Source organism: Choloepus didactylus, chromosome 5, assembly GCF_015220235.1.
Source record: "Choloepus didactylus isolate mChoDid1 chromosome 5, mChoDid1.pri, whole genome shotgun sequence".
Lineage (NCBI taxonomy): Eukaryota > Metazoa > Chordata > Mammalia > Pilosa > Megalonychidae > Choloepus > Choloepus didactylus.
This window is the reverse complement of record NC_051311.1, coordinates 114,482,020-114,502,860: the sequence shown is the minus strand read 5'-3', so window position 1 is coordinate 114,502,860 and position 20,841 is coordinate 114,482,020. Positions and strand designations below refer to the sequence as shown.

General features: G+C 36.5%; 1 pseudogene; it reads left to right on the top strand.

Moving 5' to 3' along the window:
- Positions 1-2,738: 2,738 nt before the first annotated feature.
- On the top strand, positions 2,739-4,591 carry LOC119535106 (annotated as a pseudogene).
- Positions 4,592-20,841: the final 16,250 nt, after the last annotated feature.

The following is a 20,841-nucleotide window of genomic DNA, read 5'->3' as shown; positions in this document are numbered from 1 at the left end:
CGACTACACAAATAAAATGTAATGAATAAGTTTTTCTTTTGAGAGAGTTTATTTCTTCAAAACATCGGTTCAGAAGCTGTGGAAGCAGCCGTGTTTAATTAAACAAATGCTAGGAAACCTCATGTTTTCAGTGGAGCAGACATGGTTTCTACCATCTGTCTTTCTGAAATTGTAGAGTCTCCACATAGAAGAAGTGGTAAAAAGAAATCATGATTGGCTTCTTCCCTAACAAACATTTTTCATGAAAATTATCATCATCTTAACTACTGTCAGAAAGAAAAAAAAATAAGACAAAATACATATGAAAGGAGTAGAATTTCCAAGTAAGTTTTTGAAAAGGTCCTGATTTCTGTCATAAGCTGTCCATTTCCTCATTCAAAATATATACACATTTGTCACCATTCCAAAATGAACAACATAAAAAAAAAATGGGAGCTTTTAGGCAGATGGGTGAATACATGTTTCTTGATTTTGAAGATAACAGGGGACCTGGAAGTACCCTGAAAACCTATAGTAAAGAAAAATGCAGAAAAACCAAATGCCACAGTGCTATAATGCAATATAAAATAAGGTGAGAATCATCAGGATAACAGGATTCATTTTTTTTCTTTTGGATAAATCACTAACTATGTATAGGTCTTCTTTTTGTATTTTCAGAGTGGGAAAAAATGGTATTCCTCATACTCAGAGGGACATTTTATGGTTACCACAGAAGGGATTTTAAAAGCACTTGTTAGTATCATTACAGGCATTTCAGATTCCTACCTCTAAAACTGTTTATAAAGTAGAATAATATAAACACCCCTTCCAAAGTATCCATTTGTGCCAGTTTGAATGTATTGTGTCCCCCAAATGCCATTATCTTTGTGGTCTTGTGTGGGGCAGACCCTTGGGTGCTGGTTGGATTTGCTTGGAGTGTGCCCCACCCAGCTGTGGGAGATAATTTTGATGAGATGTTCCCATGGAGGCGTGGCCCCACCCATTCGGGGTGGGCCTTGATCGGTGGAGCTATATAAATGAGCTGACTCGGGGGGAAGAAAGAGTGCAGCTGGAAGTGATGTTTTGAAGAGAAGCAAGCTTGCTAGAAAGGCACGTCCTGGGAGAAAGCCGTTTTGAGGCCGGAGCTTTGGAGCAGATGCCAGCTGCCTTCCTAGCTAACAGAGGTTTTCCGGAGACCATTGGCCATCCTCCAGTGAGGGTACCCGATTGCTGATGTGTTACCTTGGACGCTTTGTGGCCTTAAGACTGTAACTGTGTAGTGAAATAAACCCCCGTTTTATAAAAGCCTATCCATCTCTGGTGTTTTGCATTCTCCAGCATTAGCAAACTAGGACACCATTGAAGAGACTATTTCTCTTTATTCCCACTGTCACTATTCTCATTAAAGAATCATGATCTCATCCTAAAATTGCTGCAACCACCTCCCAACTTATATCTCTGCTATGAGTCCACGTTTTGCTAGTGATTGACTTGAGAGATTCCAAGTCCTGAGAAGATTATAGTTCCCTCTCTTAACCCCATACGTAATCCAAAATAAAACTGGTTTCTATTTTCTTTAAAGATTTTAGCATGTGAGTCTGGAAAACAGTTTTTTTTGTTTTTTTTTTTTCTGCTCTTTTAGCTATGCATATGACTTGCTACATTTATATACTATTGTTTGGTACAGAAGTGCCTCCTTATATGGAAGCACTGCTTTCTGGACTATGTTAACTAGAAACTAAAACTAAGTTTGACGGAGGGGGACTTCTGGGGAAGATGGTGGAGTAGGAAGCTCCAGGACTTAGTCCGTCCAGCAAAGCTCCTATTAAACAGCCAGGAACTGTCTGAAACAACTGTTCTGGGGCTCTGGAGGCGAGAAGAACACTATACAGCACCCAGGAGAAAGCAGGAGGAAGAGGATAATGAACTACAGTAAGGACCAGTGAGTAGCTCTCTGTGCAGCCACTGCCGGTGCCCATCCCCAACTCTCACTGTGAGTTTCCTTGGGATCCAGTCACTGACTGGCTGCTGCTGTCAGAAAGGGACATAAAAATCCTCTTCCTTAAGAACAGAGGTGGGCATAGCCAAGCACTGCTCACAACCCTTGGTTAGCGAATTTGGATCTCTGAGCTGCTGTTTCAACCCACCCTGGACAAAGGTGGCAACAGCCATTGTTTCATCCCCACCCCTGATGGGGGTGCAGACCACAGATATTTAAAGCCTCCTTAGGGCTGTACAGAACTGTTTACTGAAGGGTGCAATCTGCTGGGAACGCCAGGAAACTGCACCTTCAGGGAGACATCAAAGAAGCTTTTGGTGTCCTTCCTGATCCCCTTCCCAGGGTACTTCAGAACCAGACCCCTTCATGGGTCCCTGGCCCTGGTTTGATATACTGACAACTGACCTTCCGAGTAAAATCATCAAGATAATCAGATGCCTATACATTAGCAAAAAATTACAATTCATATGAAGAAACAGGAAGATATGACCCAGTCAAAGGAACAAATTAAAACTTCAGAGGAGACACAGAAGTTGGAACAACTAATCAAAAATATTCAAACAAATCTCTTAAATCAATTCGAGGAGATGAAGGGAAATGTAGCTAAACAGATAAAGGATATCAAGAAGATACTGTGTGAGCATAAATAAGAATTTGAAAGTATTGAAAAGAAACAAAACAGAAATTATGGGGATGAGAGACACAACAGAAGAAATTTAAAACACGCTACAGGCTCTGCGCCACTCGTAGTCGTCCCGCCATGGCACTGTTGCAGGGGCTCCCCTGGGAGCTAACCGAGGCTGTGGCCAGAGGCTGGGTGCTGGTTGTGGGCACAGGCAGCATCGGCCGTGAGCTCCTCAAGAACCTCATGCTCACCGGCTTTTCCCACATCAACTTGATTGATCTGTATACTATTGATGTCAGCAATCTCAACAGGCAGTTTTTGTTTCAAAAGAAGCATGTTGGAAGATCAAAGGCACTACCCCAACTATAATGTGGAATTTTTTGACAATTTATATTGGTTATGAATACTTTAGATAACAGAGCTGCCCACAACCATGTAAATAGGATGTGAATAGCTGCAGATGTCCCTCTTATTGAGAGTAGACCTGCCAGTTATCTTGGACAAGTAACGATTATTAAAAAGGGTGTGACCGAGTGTTATGAATGTCATCCTAAACCAACCCAGAGAACTTTTCCTGGCTGTACAATTTGTAACATACCTTCAGAACCTATTCATTGCATTGTTTGGGCAAGGTATTTGTTCAACCAATTGTTTGGGGAAGAAGATGTTGATCAAGAAGTATCTCCTGACAGAGCTGACCCTGAAGCTGCCTGGGAACCAATGGAAACTGAAGCCAGAGCTAGAGCATTTAATGAAGATGGTGATATTAAACATATTTCCACTAAGGAATGGGCTAAATCAACTGGATATGATCCAGTTAAACTTTTTACCAAGCTTTTTAAAGATCATATCATGTATCTGTTGACAATGGGCAAATTTTGGTGGAAAAGGAAACCTCCAGTTCCAATGGACTGGGCTGAAGTACAAAGTCACAGTGAAGAAACCAATGCATCAGATCAACAAAATTAACCCCAGTTAGGTCTGAAAGACCAGCAGGTTCTAGATGTAAAGACCTATGCAAGTCTTTTTTCAAAGAGCATTGAGATGTTGAGAGTTCATTTAGCAGAAAAAGGGGATGGAGCTGAGCTCATATGGGAAAAGGACAACCCATCTGCAATGGATTTTGTCACATCTGCTGCAAACCTCAGGATGCATATTTTCAGTATGAATATGAAGAGCAGATTTGGTACAAAATCAATGGCAGGAAATATTATTCCTTTTATCACTACTACTAATGCAGTGATTTGCTGGGTTGATAGTGTTGGAAGGATTGAAGATACTATCAGGAAAAATAGACCAGTGTAGAACAATTTTTTTGACTAAACAACGAAACCCAAGAAAGAAGCTCCTTGTGCCTTGTACACTGGACCCTCTCAACCCCAGTTGTTATGTCTGTGCCAACAAACCAGAGATGACTGTATGGCTGAAAGTCCATAAAGTAATTATTCTCACATTGCAAGATAAAATCATGAAAGAAAAAAATTGCTATGGTAGTACCAGATGTCCAAATCAAAGATGGAAAAGGAACAATCCTAATATCTTCAGAAGTGGGACAGACAGAAACTAATAACCATAAGAAGTTGTCAGAATTGAGAATTAGAAATGCCAGCTGGCTTCAAGCAGATGACTTTCTTCAGAACTATACCTTATTGATCAACATCCTTCATAGTGAAGACCTAGGAAAGGATGTTGAATTTGAAGGTTTTGGTGATGCCCCAGAAAAAGTGGGGCCCAAACATGCAGAAGGTGCTGCCAGAAGTATAACCAAGGGCAGTGAAGATGGAGCTCCGCCTTCCAAATCCACAGCATAAGAACAAAATTATGTGCTTATAGTTGATTCAGATGAAGAAGGACCTTCAAATAATGCTGACATCCATGAAGAAGGGAGAAGTTGCAAGAGGAAATTAGATGAGAAAGAGAATGTTATTGCAAAGAGGTCATGTATAGAACAGACAGAAGAACTTGATAATGTTATAGTATTAGACTGAACAGAAATGCCTCTGAACGGAAAATTCTGATCTCATTAAGTCATCTGGTCAGAACCAGATTATTCATCAGGTCCTTTGTTCCAAAAGGAAAAAAATAGTACACCAATGACTTGAAAACAATTCTGCTCCCTTTGAAAACATTCATTTTGCTATAACTATTAGAAACATTGCAGCATGCTGTATTGAAAGTAGGAATATAGTTTTTAAACCCTTTGAATAAAGTATATGCATAAACAGTCATGAGACGAAACAACACCTGCATGTTGCCTTTTAATGTAAATAACCTTCAGTATCATTTAATAGTTTTTAAATATTGTGGTTTAGTAAAATTGATATCTGGTTATAAATATTATGCCTTATGTTTGGTTAGAAGATCTATTTTTAGCCTAGATCTAACCATTTTCATACTCTTAACTGACTGAAACAGATTTTAAAAAGTATCAAGTGCTATGCACTGAAACTTGTTTTTAAATGTTAACCGGCGCTATACATATTACTGTAAAACAATGTTAATTTACTCAAGTTTTTAACTTGTATTGCCTGGTATGTATATGTAAAAAGCAATTTTTATATATTGTTCCAGTTTCAGGTTATTAAGATTTGATGTTTTGTATAACTCAAAAACATCTATACTGTATTTATGGACCAAATAAATGGTATCTACATACTTGTTAAAAATAAGAAATTAAAGAATTAAAAAAATACACTACAGGCATACAAGAGCAGATTTGAACAGCTAGCAAATAGTCAGCAAACCAGAAGATAAAACAATCAAAATTTATAGACAGAAGGACAAATAGAGAAAAAATAGAAAAACAAATTAGTAGGGTCTCATGGATCTGAATGACAGCACAAAGTGCACAAACATATGTGTCATGGGTATCCCAGATGGAGAAAAGAAGGGAAAGAGGGCAGAAAGAATATTTGAGGAAATAATGGCCAAAAATATCTCAACTCTTATGAAAGACATAAATATACATGTCCAAGAAGCATAGTGTACTTCAAATAGAATAAATCCTTAAAAAAACCTACTCAGAGACACATATTATCAAAATGTCAAATGCCAAAGAATTTTGACAGCAGCAAGAGAAAAGTGATACATCACATACAAAGGACACACAATAGGACCAGCTTCTGATTTCTCATCAGAACCATGCACGCAAGAATGCAATGGTGGGATATACTTAAAGTACTGAAAGAGAAAAACACAAGCCAAAATTCTTTATCTGGCAAAACTGTCCTTCAAAACATGAGAGAAAGTTTAAAATATTCACAAATAAACAGAAACTGAGAGAGTTCATCAACAAAAGACCAGCCCTCAAGAATTATTAAAGTAAATTCTACAGGTTGAAAGAAAAAGACAGGAGAGAGTGGCTTGGAGTAGACTGAAGAATGAAGATTATCAGTAAGGGTAACTAAAAAGGTAAAAAGAGAGAGAAAAAAAGTTATGATATGATATACAAAAACCAAAGTATAAAATGGCTGAAGTAAATACTGCCCTCACAGTAATAACATTGACTGCTAATGGATTAAACTCTTCAAGCAAAGGACAAATTGGCAGATTGGATAAATAAGTACGATCCAACTAAATGCTGTTTACAAGAGACTCACCTTAGACTCAAAGACACAAATATGTTGAAACTGAGAGCTGGAGAAAGCTATTCCATGCAAACAGTAACCAAAAAAGACCTGGGGTAGCTACACTAATATCAGACAAAATAGACTTCAAATGCCAAACTGTTATGAGACAAAGAAGGACACTATATATTAATAAAAGGGGAAATCCTCCAAGAAGAAATAACAACCATAATATTTATGCCCCTAACCATGGTGCCCCAAAATACACAAGGCAAACACTGACAAAACTGAGGGGAGAAATAGACATCTCTACAATAATAGATGGAGACTTCAATACACTACTCTCATCAATAGATAGAACATCTAGACAGAGGATCAATAAGGGAACAGGACACTTGAAAAATATGATAAATAGACTAGACCTAGCAGAAATATAAAGAACATTGCACCCCAAAGCAGCAGAATATACATTCTTCTCAAGTGCACATAGATTGTTCTCCAGGATAGACCACAAGTTGAGTAACAGTGCAAGTCTAAATATATTTTAAATGATTGAAATTAAACAAAGCACATTCTCTGACCACAATGGAATGAAGCTAGAAATGATAACAGAGAACTGGAAAATTCACAAATATATGGAAGTTAAAATAACATACCCTTAAACAATCAGAGGGTCAAAGAAGAATTTGCAAGAAAAATCAGTAAATATCTTGAGACAAATGAAAATGAGAACACAACATATCAAAATGTATGGGATGCTGCAATGGCACTGAAGCAAGGGAAATTTATAGTGCTAAACATGTATATTAAAAAAGAAAAAAGAGCTAAATTTGAAGACTTAACTGCACACCTAGTGGAAGTAGAAAAAGAACAGTAAATTAATCCCAAAATAAGCAGAAGGAAAGAAGTAACAAAGATTAGAGCAGAAATAAATGAAATTAATAATTTATAAAAACCATAGAGAAAATCAACAAAAACAAAAGTTGCCTCTTTGAGAAAATCAATAAAATTGACAAACCCTTAGTTAGACTGACAAAAGACAGAAGATGCAAATAAAATCAGAAATGGGGGGGCATTACTACTGACCCCATAGAAATAAAAAGGATCATAAAAAAGATACTATGAACAACTGTATGCCAACAAATTAGACAACTTAGATGAAATGGATAATGTCCTAGAAACAAATTAATAATCTACACTGACTCTGAAAGATATAGAAGACCTCAACAAACCAATCACAAACAAAGAGATTGAAACAGTCATCAAAAAGCTCCCAACAGGAATGTAGAATGGTGCAGCTGCTCTGGAAGGCAGTTTGGTGGTTCCTCAGGAGCTAAGTATAGAATTGCCATATGATCCAGTAATCACATTACTAGGTATATACTTGGAAGAACTGAAAGTGGGGACACAAATAGACATTTGCAAACTGATGATAATAATGACCAATAGATGGAAGCAACCCAAATGTCCATCCAACAAACTGTGGTCTATACATACAATGGAATATTAGGCAGCTGTAAGAAGGGATGATGTCAAGATGCATGGAACCACGTGGATGAACTTTAAGGACATTATTTTGAGGGAAATAAGCCAGGAAAAAAAGAACAAATACTGAATGGTCTCATTAATATGAACTAACTATAATGAGCAAACTCTGACAGTTAAATTCAAAAGCATAGGTTATCTATCAGGAAATAAAAACAGGATAGAGATTGGGCAATTCATGCTTAAGGAGTACGGAATGTTTAACAAGGTTGATTGTAAAGGTCAGAAATGGATAGCACAATTCTCTGTAATTGTAACACAATACTGTAAGTATAATGAACAAAGTTGAGTATGAGTAGAGTTGTGTATGTCCCCATAAAGAAAGCTAGAGGATAAAAACTGGGACTCTATAACTTAGTGAAACTTAAAGTGGATAATGACAATGTTAATTGTACAAATACAAGAAAGTTTTTACATGAACTAGGACAAATGTATGTCACTATTACAAGGTGTTAATAATGGGATGGTATATGGGAAAGAATACAATTAATGCAAACTAAGCTCTATTGATAATAGTAGCATTGTAATATTCTTTCATTAATTGTAACAAAGGCACTATACCAAAGCTAAATGTCAGTAATATGGGAAATAAGGGAGGGGTATGGGATTTTTTTCTTTTTTTCCGAAGGAATAGGAATGTTCTCATAGAGATTGTAGTGGTTAGTACATAACTATGTGATTATACCAGAAGCCACTGAACGCATACTTCGGATAGATTGTATGGTGTCTGAATAAAACTGTTTAAAAAAAAAAAAGAAAGAAAGAAACTCCCAACAAAGAAAAGCTCAGAACCAGATGGATTCACAGGTGAATGCTACCAATCATTCCAAGAAGAATTAATACCAATTCTGCTCAAAATTCTTCTAAAAAATTAAAGAGGAAGAAACACTATCTAACTCATTCTATGAAGCCAACACCATCCTGACACCCAAACCATATAAAGACACTACAAGAAAAAAAATTATAGACCAATTTCTCTAATGAATATAGATGCAAAACATCCTCAATAAAATGCAAGCAAATCAAATCCAACACCACATTAAAAGAATTATACACCATGACCAAGTGGGTTTTATTCCAGATATTCAAAGATGGTTCAACACAAGAAAATCAATTAATATAATATACCACATGCGCAATATGAAGGGAAAAAAAACACAGGATCATCTCAATTGACATAGAAAAGGCATTTGACAAAATCCAGCATCCTTTCTTGATAAAAACAATTTAAAAATAGGAAAACAGGCAAACTTCCTCAACATGATAAAGGGTATACATGAAAAACCCACAGCTAACATAATACTCAATGGTGAAAGATTGAATTCTTTCCCTCTTAGATCAGGAACAAAACAAGGTTGCCCAAGGTCGCCACTGTTCTTCAACATTGTGCTAGACATTCTAGCTAGAGCAATTAGGCAAGAAAAAGAAATAAAAGACATCCAAATTGGAAAGGAAGAAGTAAAACTTTTGCTATTTACAGAGACATGATCCTATATTTAGAAAATCCCAAAACAACTATGGCAAAGCTACTTGAGGTAATAAATGAGTTCAGCAAAGTGATGGGATACAAGATCAACATGCAAAAATCAGTAGGGTTGTGAATAAATCTCAATAAAATTGCATTTTAAAAAATCAGCAAGGTTTCTATACAGTAGTAATAAGTATCCAAGGAGGTAATCAAGAAAAAATCCATTTATAATAACAACTAAAAGAATTAAATATCTGGGAATAAACTTAACTATGGATATAAAGGATATATACAAAGAAAAATACAAAACATTGCTAAAAGAAATCAAAGAAGACCTAAATAAATGAAAAGACATCCTGTGTTCATGGATTGTAAGGCTAAATATTTTTAAGATGTCAATTCTATCCAAATTGATATACAGATTCAATACAGTAATAATCAAAATTCCAACAGCCTACTTTATAGAAATGGAAAAGCTAATTATCAAACTTATTTGGAAGGGTGAGGGGCCTCAAATAACCAAAAATCTTGAAAAAAAAAATGAATGAAATGAAAGGATTCATGCTTCCTGACTTTAAAGTGTATTATAAAGCCACAGCGGTCAAAACAGCATGGTACTGGCATAGAGATAGATGAATTGATCAATGAAATAAAATTGAGATTTTAGAAATAAACTCTCAGATCTATGGTCAATTGATTTTTGACAAGCTCCCAAATCCACTCAACTGGGACAAAACAATCTCTTCAATAAATGGTGTTGGGAGAACTGGATATCCATATCCAAAAGAATGAAAGAGGACCCCTATCTCACATCTGATTCAAAAATTAATTCAAGATGGATCAAAGATCTAAATATAAGAGCCAGTACCATAAAACTCCAAAAGAAAATATAGGGAAACATCTTCAACATCTAGTGATAGGAGGTAGTTTCCTAGACGTTACACCCAAAGCACAAACAACAAAAGAAAACCCAATAAATGGTACCTTCTCAAAATTGAGTAATTCTGTGCTTCAAAAGACTTTGCCACAAGGATGAAAAGGCAGCCAACTCAACGGGAAAAAATATTTGGAAACCACATATCTGATAAGGGTTTGATATCCAGAATATATAAAGAAATCCTACAACTCAACAATAAAAAGAATAACAGCCCAATTTAAAAATGGGCAAAAGGCATGAATACACATTTTTCCAAAGAGGAAATACAGATGGCTAAAAAGCACATAAAAAGATGCTCAGCCTCACTAGCTATTAGGGAAATACAAATAAAAACCACAATGAGATATCATCTCACACCTACTAGAATGGCCACTATTAAACAAACAGGAAACTACAAGTGTTGGAGAGGGTATGGTGAAATTCACTGCTGGTGGGAATGTAAAATGGTACAGCCACTGTGGAGGATGGTTTGGCAGCTCCTCAGAAGCTATGTATAGAGTTGTTTTATGACCCAGCAATCCTACTACTTGGGATACACCCAGAAGATTTGAAAGGAGGAACACAAACAGACATTTGCACACCAATGTTCACAGCAGCATTATTCAAAATTGTCAAAAGCTGGAAACAACCCAGGAATCCATCAACAGATGAATGGATAAACAAAATGTGGTATATGCATATACATTCCTTCAGCAGTAAGAAGGAATGAAGTCCTGAAGCACATGACAACATGGATAAATTTTGAAGACATTGTGTTGAGTGAAATAAGTCAAACACAAAAAGACAAATATTGTATGATCTTACTGATATGAACTAATTATAATATGTAAACTCATAGACATAAAATATAGAATATAAGTTGACAGGCTATAGAATGAAGCTAAAGAAAGGGAAGCAGTTGCTTAATACATGCAGAACATTTAATTAGGTTGAACTTAAACATTTGGAAATGGATAGAGGTAATGGTAGCACATTATTGTGAGAATAATTGATAGTACTGAATGGTGTGTGAATGTGGTAGAAAGAGGGTTTGGAGTCATGTATGTCACCAGAAGGAAAGTTGGAGGTTAAAACATGGGAATGTATAACATAATGAATCTTGACTGGGATTAACTGTACAAACAAGAAAACTTATTTAAAAGTTTTTCATGAACTAGAACAAATGTATGACAATATTACAATGAGCTAATTATAGAGGTGCATATGGGAAACATTGTAGTTTTTTAAAAGACAAGAGCTGGGAAGAAAATGGCAGCTTAGAGAGGAGTGGAAGTTAGTTAGTCCCCATGGAGCAACTAATAAACAACAAGGAACAACTAGTAAATGATCTGGAATAACTTCTGGGGGACAACTGTGACTGTCCACGTATTGTGCACCAACCTGGATTGGGAGGAATGCCTGAGATCACAGTGTGGAATCAGTGAGTAGAAATTGCAGACCCAAGCCGGGAGCCCCTTCCTCCTATGGCAGCCCAAAATGCAAAGCCTTGATAGAAAGCAGCACTCTCTGAACAAGCGAATATACCTCAGTCCAGCTCCAACTGGGGTTTTAATTGGCAAATATAGACTGCTCAATGCAAGCTACAAATCTCCAACAAGCAGACAGAACCGGGTGCTATCTCTGGCTGACAGGTGAAACTAGGGGTTGTGGACTGGCCCTGAAAGGGGGCTTTCTGTCCCCTTTTATCTCTCTCAACCTGAGCAGCTCAGTGGAGAAAGCCTCAGCCATTTTCAGTTCACAGCTCTCTGATCCAAACAAGGGTGGAGATAGCAGAGTCAAAGAGACAAACAAACTATTTAAATGTAAATGATAATGCCCTAGAGATATATCTTCCCTAAGAGGAAGGAGGTGGTGCCCAGCTCTACTACCAGCCTTCCATTCAGAACCAGACCCCAGATCCTGGGGGAAAACAGCTAAAACAGAAACTAAGGAGGCCACATCTCCTTACACCAGTCAGGAGCTCAGGCTGATAGGTGTCACCTACTGGGCAGTTTAGGAAAAGCACAGTGGCTTGAGTCTTCACAGGGTGTGTCAATCTTCTAAGACACACCCTCAGGGAAACCTGATACTGAATATTGCCCCCTATTGGGACCTGAGCCAGTTCTGATCTGGGAAAACCTGATGGGGTAACCAAGAAAACCAGATGCCTAGACAACAGAAAACTACAACCTACACTAAGACAAATGAAGGTATGGCCCAGTCAAAGGAACAAACTTACACTTCAACTGAGATACAGGAATTGAAACTAGTGCTAAATCAATTCAAAATTTTAGGGAAGATACAGCAAAAGAGATGAAGCATATAATGAAAACACTGGACGTACATAAACTAGAAATCAAAAGTTAGAAAAAACAACTGGCAGAATCTATGGAAATGAAAGGCACAACATTAGAGATGAAAGACACAATGGAGACATACAACAGCAGATCTCAAGAGGCAGAAGGAAACACTCAGGAACTGGAGAACAACACACCTGAAATCCTACACACAAAGGAACAGATAGGGAAAAGAATGGAAAAATATGAGCAACATCTCAGGGAATTGAATGACAACATGAAATGTATGAATGCACATGTCATGGGTGTCCCAGAAGAAGAGAAGGGAGAAAGGGCAAAAGCAACAATAGAGGAAATCATCAATGAAAATTTTCCACCTCTTATGAAAGACATAAAATTACAGATCCAAGAAGCGCAGCACACCCCAAACAGAATAGATCTGAATAGGCCTATGCCAAGACACTTAATAATCAGATTATCAAACATCAAAGACAAAGAGAGAATCCTGAAAGCAGCAAGAGAAAAACAATCCATCACATACAAAGGAAGCTTCATAAAACTATGTGCAGATTTCTTAGCAGAAACCATGGAGGCAATAGGAAGTGGTGTGATATATTTAAGATACTGAAAGGGAAAATCCACCAACCAAGAATCCTATATCTGGCAAAACTGTCTGTCAAATATGAGGGAGAGTTTAAAATATTCTCTGACAAACAATGAGTTTGTGAACAAAATACCTTCACTACAGGAAACACTAAAGGGAGCACTACAGACAGAAAGGAAAAGACAGGAGTGAGAGGTTTGAACACAATTTTGGGTGATAGTGGCACAGCAATGTAAGTACACTGAACAAAGATGACTGTGAGTGTGGTTGAAAGAGGAATGTTAGGAGTATGTGGGACACCAGAAGGAAAGAGGAAAAGGATAAAGACTGGGACTGTATAACTCAGTGAAACCTAGAGTGCTCAACAATTGTGATAAATTGTACAAATATGCTTTTTCATGAGGGAAAACAAAAGAATGTCAACACTGCAAGGTGTTAAAAATAGGGAGGTATCGGGGGAAAAAATAGTCAATGCAAAGTAGAGACTACGATTAACAGAAACATTTTATTATGCTTCCTTGAACGTAACAAAGGCAATATACCAAAGCTAAATGCCTATAAGAGGGGGACATAAGTGAGGGGTATGGGACTCTTGGCATTGGTAATGTTGTCTGACTCATTATTCTACTTTAGTTTAATGCTATCTTTCCTTTTGTTGCTTCCTAGCCATCATGTTTGTTTTTTTTTTGTTTGTTTGTTTGTTTTCTCTGTCTTTTTTCTCTTTCTTTTGTCTCTCTACCTTCTTTGACCCTTCCTCCTGCTTTATGGAGGAAATGGAGATGTCCTTATATAGATAGTGGTGATAGTTATGAGACATAAATATACGACTATACAGGGACCCATCAATTGTTTACTTAGGATGGAATGTATAGTGGGTGAACAAAACCATCTTAAAAAAATTGGGTTGATGAAGAAAACTTGAGGGCACTATACTGAGTGAAATAAGTCAGATACATAAGGACAAATATTGCAGGTCTCACTGATATGAACTAATTATAATATGTAAACTCATAGACATGAAATATAAGTTACCAAGATACAGACCAAGGCTAAAGAATGGGGAGCAGTTGCTTATAGAGCAGAATGTTCAAATAGGTTGAACTTAAGTGTTTGGAAATGGACAGAGGTATGACAGTAGCACGTTGTGAGAATAACTAACAGTGCTGAATGGTGCATGAATGTGGTGGAAAGGGGAAGCTTAGAGTCATGTATGTCACCAGAAGGAAAGTGGAGGTTAAAAGATGGGAATGTTTAAAACAGTGAACTTTGTGGTAGGCAATGTCCGTGATTAACTGTACAAAATTAGAAATCTCTTTCATGAACCAAAACAAATGTATGACACTATAACTAGAAGTTAATAATAGAGGGGCATATGGGGGGAAAATATACCTATTGCAAACTATATACTACAGTTAGTAGTATTTTGACATTCTTTCATCAACAGTAACAAATGTAGTATACCAATACTATGAGTCAATAATGGAGGGGGGGGTGGTTAGGGGTATGGGAAGATTTGAGTTTCCTTCTTTGTCTTTACTTCTTTTCTGGAGTAATGATAATGTTCTAAAAACTGAAAAAAAATTAATTGTGATGGATGCACAGCTGTATAATGGTACCAGGGGCAACTGATTGCACACTTCAGATCTTTGGATAATTGTGTGGTACACGAACAATCTCAATTAAAAAAAAGGTACCTGTTGCAAACTATGGACTAGAATTAACAGTAATATTTTAATATTCTTTCATCAGCAGTAACAAAGACCCAACAGGGAGGAATAAGGGGTAGGTGAGGATTTGGGTTTTATTTTTTATTTTTATTTCCTTTCTGGTGAAGGACTGAATTCTTTCCCTCTGAGATCTGGAGCAAGACAAGGATGCCTACTGTCAGCACTGTTAGACAACATTGTGCTAGAAGTTCTAGCTAGAGCAATTAATCAAGAAAAAGAAATAAAAGGCATCCAAATTGGAAAGGAAGAAGTAAAACTTCCCCTATTTGCAAATGGCATGATAGTGTATGTAGAAAATCCTGCAAAATCTACAACAAAGCTACTAGAGATAATAAATGAATTCAGCAAAGTGGCGGAGTACAAGGTAAAAAAAACTGTAGTGTTTCTATACACTAGTAATAATCTGAAGATTAAATTAAGAAAAAATCATTTACTATACCAGCTAAAATAATAAGATATATACGAAAAAAATCAAACCAAGAATGTAAAGGACTTATACATGGAAAACTATGAAGCACAGCTAAAAGAAATCAAAGAAGACCTAAATAAATGGAGGGACATTCCATGTTCACAGATTGGAAGAATAAATATTGTTAAGATGTCAATTCTACCCAAAGTGATTTACAGATTCAACACAATTCCAATCAAAATTCCAACAACCTTCTTTGCAGAAATGAAAAAGCCAATCATAAAATTTATATGGAAGGGTAAGGGGTCCTGAATAGCCAAAACCATCTTGAAAAAGGATGATGACATGGGAGGACTCACACTTCCTGACCTTAAAACTTATTACAAAACTATAGTAATTAAATAAGCAAGGTACTGGCACAAAGACAGACGTATCAAATTGAGAGCTCAATAATAATCCCACACATCTGTGGTCAACTGATTTTTCCCATTCCCCACTCAATGGGAAAAGAATTTTCTCTTCCACAAATGATGCTAGGAAAACAGGACATCCATATGCAAAAGAATGGAAGTGGGCCCCTACCTCATACCATACACAAAAATTAACCCAAAATGTATCAAAAACTTAAATATAGGAACCAAAACCATAAAACTCCTAGAAGAAAACATAGGAAAGCATGTTAAGGAACTTGTGTTAGGCAGTGGTTTCTAAGACTACACCAAAAGCATAAGCAACAAAATAAAAAATAGGTAAATGGGACTTCATCAAAATTAAAAACATTTTTGCACCAAAGAACTTCATATAAAAGTAAAAAGACAACCTACAAAATGGGAGAAAATATTTGGAAACCACATATTTGATAAGGGTTTAATATCCAGAATATATAAACAAATCCTACAACTCAACAATAAATAGATCCCCCAAAAAATATCCTACCATTAAAAATGGGCAAAAGACTTGAATAGACATTTCTCCAAAGAAGATATACAAATGGCCAGAAAGCACATGAAAAAATACTCAATGTCTTTAGCCATTAGGGTAAGGCAAATCAAAACCACAATGAAATAACATCTCACACTGACTAGAATGGCTTCTAGTCAAAAAACAGAAAATCCACGTGTTGGAGAGGATGTGGAGAAATAGAAACACTTGTTCATTGTTGGTGGGATTGTAAAATGGTGCAGTTGCTGTAGAAAATGGTTTGGCAGTTCCTCAGAAAGTTAAGTGTAGAATTATCACATGACCTGGCAATCCCACTTGTAGGTATATATCCACAAGAATTGAAAGCAGGTACTTGAACAGATATTCACACAACGAAGTTCATAGCGGCATTACAATTGCCAAAAGATAGAAGCAACCCAACTGTCCACCAACAGACAAATGGATAAACAAACTGTGGTGTATACATACATTGGACTATTATTCAACCATAAAAAGAATGAAATTGTGATACATGAGACAACATAGATGACTCTTGAAGACATCCTATCAAGTGAAATAAGTCAGATACAAAAAGACAAATACTGTATGATCTCACTGGTATGAAATAATTAGAAGAAGCAAAATCAGAGAGTCAGAAACTGGGATACAGGTTACCAGAGGCCAATGTTGGGGAGGGAATGGGGAGTTAATGCTTCATTTGTACAGTTTCTGGTTGGGGGCAATGGAAAAGTTTTGGTAATGGATGGTGGTGATAATAGCACAACACTGTGAATGTAATTAGCACCACTGTATTTTATATTTGAATGTGGTTAAAAGAGGATAGTTTATGGCAACGTGGAATATGACTCTGGGGGAGGAATCTAGACCTGGCATCGTGGGATGGAGAACATCTTCTTGACCAAAAGGGGGATGTGAAAGGAAATGAAATAAGCTTCAGTGGCAGAGAGATTCCAAAAGGAGCCGAGAGGTCACTCTGGATGGCAGTCTAATGCACAATATAGACAACCCTTTTTAGGTTCTAGTGAATTGGAGTAGCTAGCGGTAAATACCTGAAACTATCAAACTACAACCCAGAACCCATGAATCTTGAAGACAATTGTATAAAAATGTAGCTTATGAGGGGTGACAATGTGATTGGGAAAGCCATATGGACCATACTCCCCTTTGTCTCATTTATGGATGGATGAGTAGAAAAATGGGGGAAGGAAAAAAACAAAACAAACAAACAAAGGCACCCAGTGTTTTTTTTACTTTAATTGCTCTTCTTCACTTTAATTATTATTCTTGTTATTTTTGTGTGTGAGGTAATGAAAGTGTCAGGGATTGATTTTGGTGATGAATGCACAAGTATGTAATGATACTGTGAACAATTGAATGTACGCTTTGTTTTGTATGACTGCATGGTATGTGAATATATCTCAATAAAATGAATTTAAAAAAAGGATAGTTTAGGTTCTATTTGTGTTACTAAAAATATAAAAAAGATAGGACTGTACAACACAGTGAACCATAATGTTAATCATGAACTATACTTTATATTCTTTCATCTATTTTAACAAATATACCACACTAATGCAAAGTGGTAATAATAGGAAACTGAGTGTGGGGGTGGGCTGGGTATACATATGGGAACTTGGTTTTTCCTGCATGATTTTTCTGTAAACCTGCAACTTGTCTGATTAAAAGAAAAATTTTTAAATTCTCCCCTGTTCTTTCTTAAAATTATTTGTCAAGGTTTTCTCTGCTAATTTTCTAATATTTCCCCTACCATCACAGCAAGACTGATTTTTTTATCCTCTACTCAGAAAAAGCATCAGGGCTACCCTTGAAATGAAGGTTTTCATAATATTTAATCTATTTTTTTCCTTTGCTGCAGCTTAAGTCCCATTACTCCTGGTCTTGTCCTTGTTGACTAATGAGGATAATTGGTCCCTTTTCTACTGAAAACATCCTTTTATGTATTTTGGAGAGTTATTATGGCCTTTTTCAGTCCTTACTTCTCTAGGCAGAAAAGGCCTGATTCTCTTAACCTTTCCTCACAGGGCTGATTTTCCAAACCTTTGATCATTTTTTGTTCTTCCCCTCTGAACTCTCTCCAATTTGTCTGTCTCTTTCAAAACGACATGCCCAGAGCAGAATTCAGCCCTTCATTTGAATCTTAACCAAGGTGGTATTAACCTGGCCAATGCTTTAGTGGAAATGTAATAGAATATTAAATATCATTTATTCAAATTCTATAGGGGAGGTCCTTTTACTTAAAAATAATGGAAATTGGGAATTCTCATTTGACATCCGTATAACAGTACACCATAGTATTTGAAAAGCAGCAGAATGTCTAACAAATTGAATAGGACTCGAGGTGTGAAATATAGGATAACTTTTTTTAGAGTGGTGAGCTGTCTAAAGGATATTAAATAGAACTTTTCAAAAACTATGAAATAGTTTCTATGACATTCTACAGTGTTGTGTAGTATCTACTGTTTGTAAAAGGATTTATTCTGTTTATGTTGCCTTGAAAATCCCCTAGGAATAAACTTTCACCAAACCTCAAGTTAATCTATGGCTGATTTTATCAATTTGCATCTCAGATCAACATTATGCTGGCACTTACCAAAAGCTGTAGTCCATCAACTAATTGGAAAAGAGGAGACAGAGTTTTTCCACTGAAACTCGAGGAAAGACTAATGAATGGTTTAGAGGGAGATATGTTTAACATATTTTGCACCATTAAAAAATTATGGAAAATATAAAATGAAACATCAACCCTGGCTAGATTTCATCTAGCAGATGAGACAACATCAAGAAACATGAAATACAAGTGCTAGAAAAGCAGTTTAATGCTTCACCTTATGCTACTAAGTGTGAATGAAGCAGCAATTCAGAGAAGGGGAGATCAACATGGATTCTGAATAAGGAAAAGACGGCTTCATAGAACAGATGGGGCTTAAAATGATCCTTGGAAAACAGGCAGCAAAAAAGAAAGGAGGGATAAGCCAGGTAGAAAGAAAAGGAAGAACAAAGGCAGAAAGGAAAAATGAATAGGATGGGTTCAGAGGACAGAGACAAAAATTGGGTTGGCTGGAATAGATTAGTTGAAGAACTGTGGGAAAAAAGTGAGGTGGACTCTTCCTACAAGCAGCTTAAAAGTCAAGCAGGCACATATGAATTCAGTGTGGTGGGCAACTGGGGGTGAAGGTTTTGATGAAAGTTACTATTTGAGAGGATTAGTCTGGTAACCACCTTCTGGGTAGATGGATGACAGGGTCGGGGGCTCTGCTAAAACAAACAGAACACCTGTGAGTGTTCCATCCATCACTGAAGCGCCTTCAGCTGTCAAACTTGTCCTTTTAAACATCTGAGCCCAATTATTCTCTTTTTGCCATCCTGCTAGGTGAATTTCATAGAAGTCAAAGAAATACTGGAGTTAAACATTTCAGTCTTGAGCCATCAGCACATGTATTCAAAGCACCTTAGAGACCCAGAACGATCATTTAAACGTGGATATTAGTAGAGAAATTCAACTTTAAAATAGCTCTGATAATACTTTCTTTGGTGGGGGTTTGAAGAGGGGCGAGTGGTTGAGAGAGAGAACGGAAGCAATGTGACCACTAGATGTCGCTGTCGCTGGGCTGCCTCAAGGTTATGAATACAACACTCAGAGGGCTCCAAAAGGATTCTAAGCTTTCAGTGCAAGAGAAAACTTAAAAATACATAATACTTGGAGCCAAAATGCTCCCAAACTCAGCTTTCTCACACATCTAATCTCTGCCCAAAAGATAAATTCAGGCTATCAATCAGAAGACATTGCTATAATTTCTAAATTTATATCTGTAATTGCTATTCTGTAATTGTTGCACTCATTCTTTTTTAATGTAGCTAAGAAACTTGATACCAGGGCCTCTGAGGTTCTGTGTATAGGGCTTGGCTGTTGCTTCTTAAGCAATTACTCAGCTATATCAACTTGAGAGGTAAATTCTTTTTCAAATGGTTTTAAAAATTTTAATTATTTAGTATCTGGCTTGGAGTATTCACTTTAGTTCCATGTGTCAGGGTCTGTCGCTATTACAGAACTCCATAGTTCTCTATGTCACTGCTTCATAATGTAGTTTTCAATATCATTCATGATTTGGAAACCCAAAGCACACTTTTTTTTCTTTCTTTTTTTCTTTTTTTCTTTTCTTTTGTATGATGTCACTTTTTTATTTAAAATTACTTTATTTATCAAATAAAAAAATACTTGCAAACAAAACACTTTCTTACGTGTTTTTACACATTGCTTGTTACTGAGCCATTAAAGATATTTTGGATATTTTACTTATTTTAGATGTTTAGGCTATAGCTTATGGCCTGAACATGGCATTTTAAAACAGCATGTTTTAGGTACCTCATAAAGGCTCTTAAGTAGCACTGTATGTAATTTTTGTAAATAGATACCATATAAAATACCTTATAAAATATTTAATGAACATCCCCTATGGTAATTGAATTTTACTTAAACTAAATTCTTGGGGCTTTTTTCCCTACTGCCCAAAAATACTATTTAAATTAAGGTGGTAGGAGGCTAGCTCCACACAAAAATGGAAGCAAGGATTTTATAAGCCTGCAGTTTTACGCTTCTCGATTTTTTTTCCCATTTCTTGCTTTCCTGTGGATACTAGAAGCACGTGATTCCAGTTCAATCTCTGATTATAACTCCATAAAGGGGCTAAAGATGGGGATATTACAAAACACTGTTTTAATAAATTAAGGTGATTAAAGAAAAGG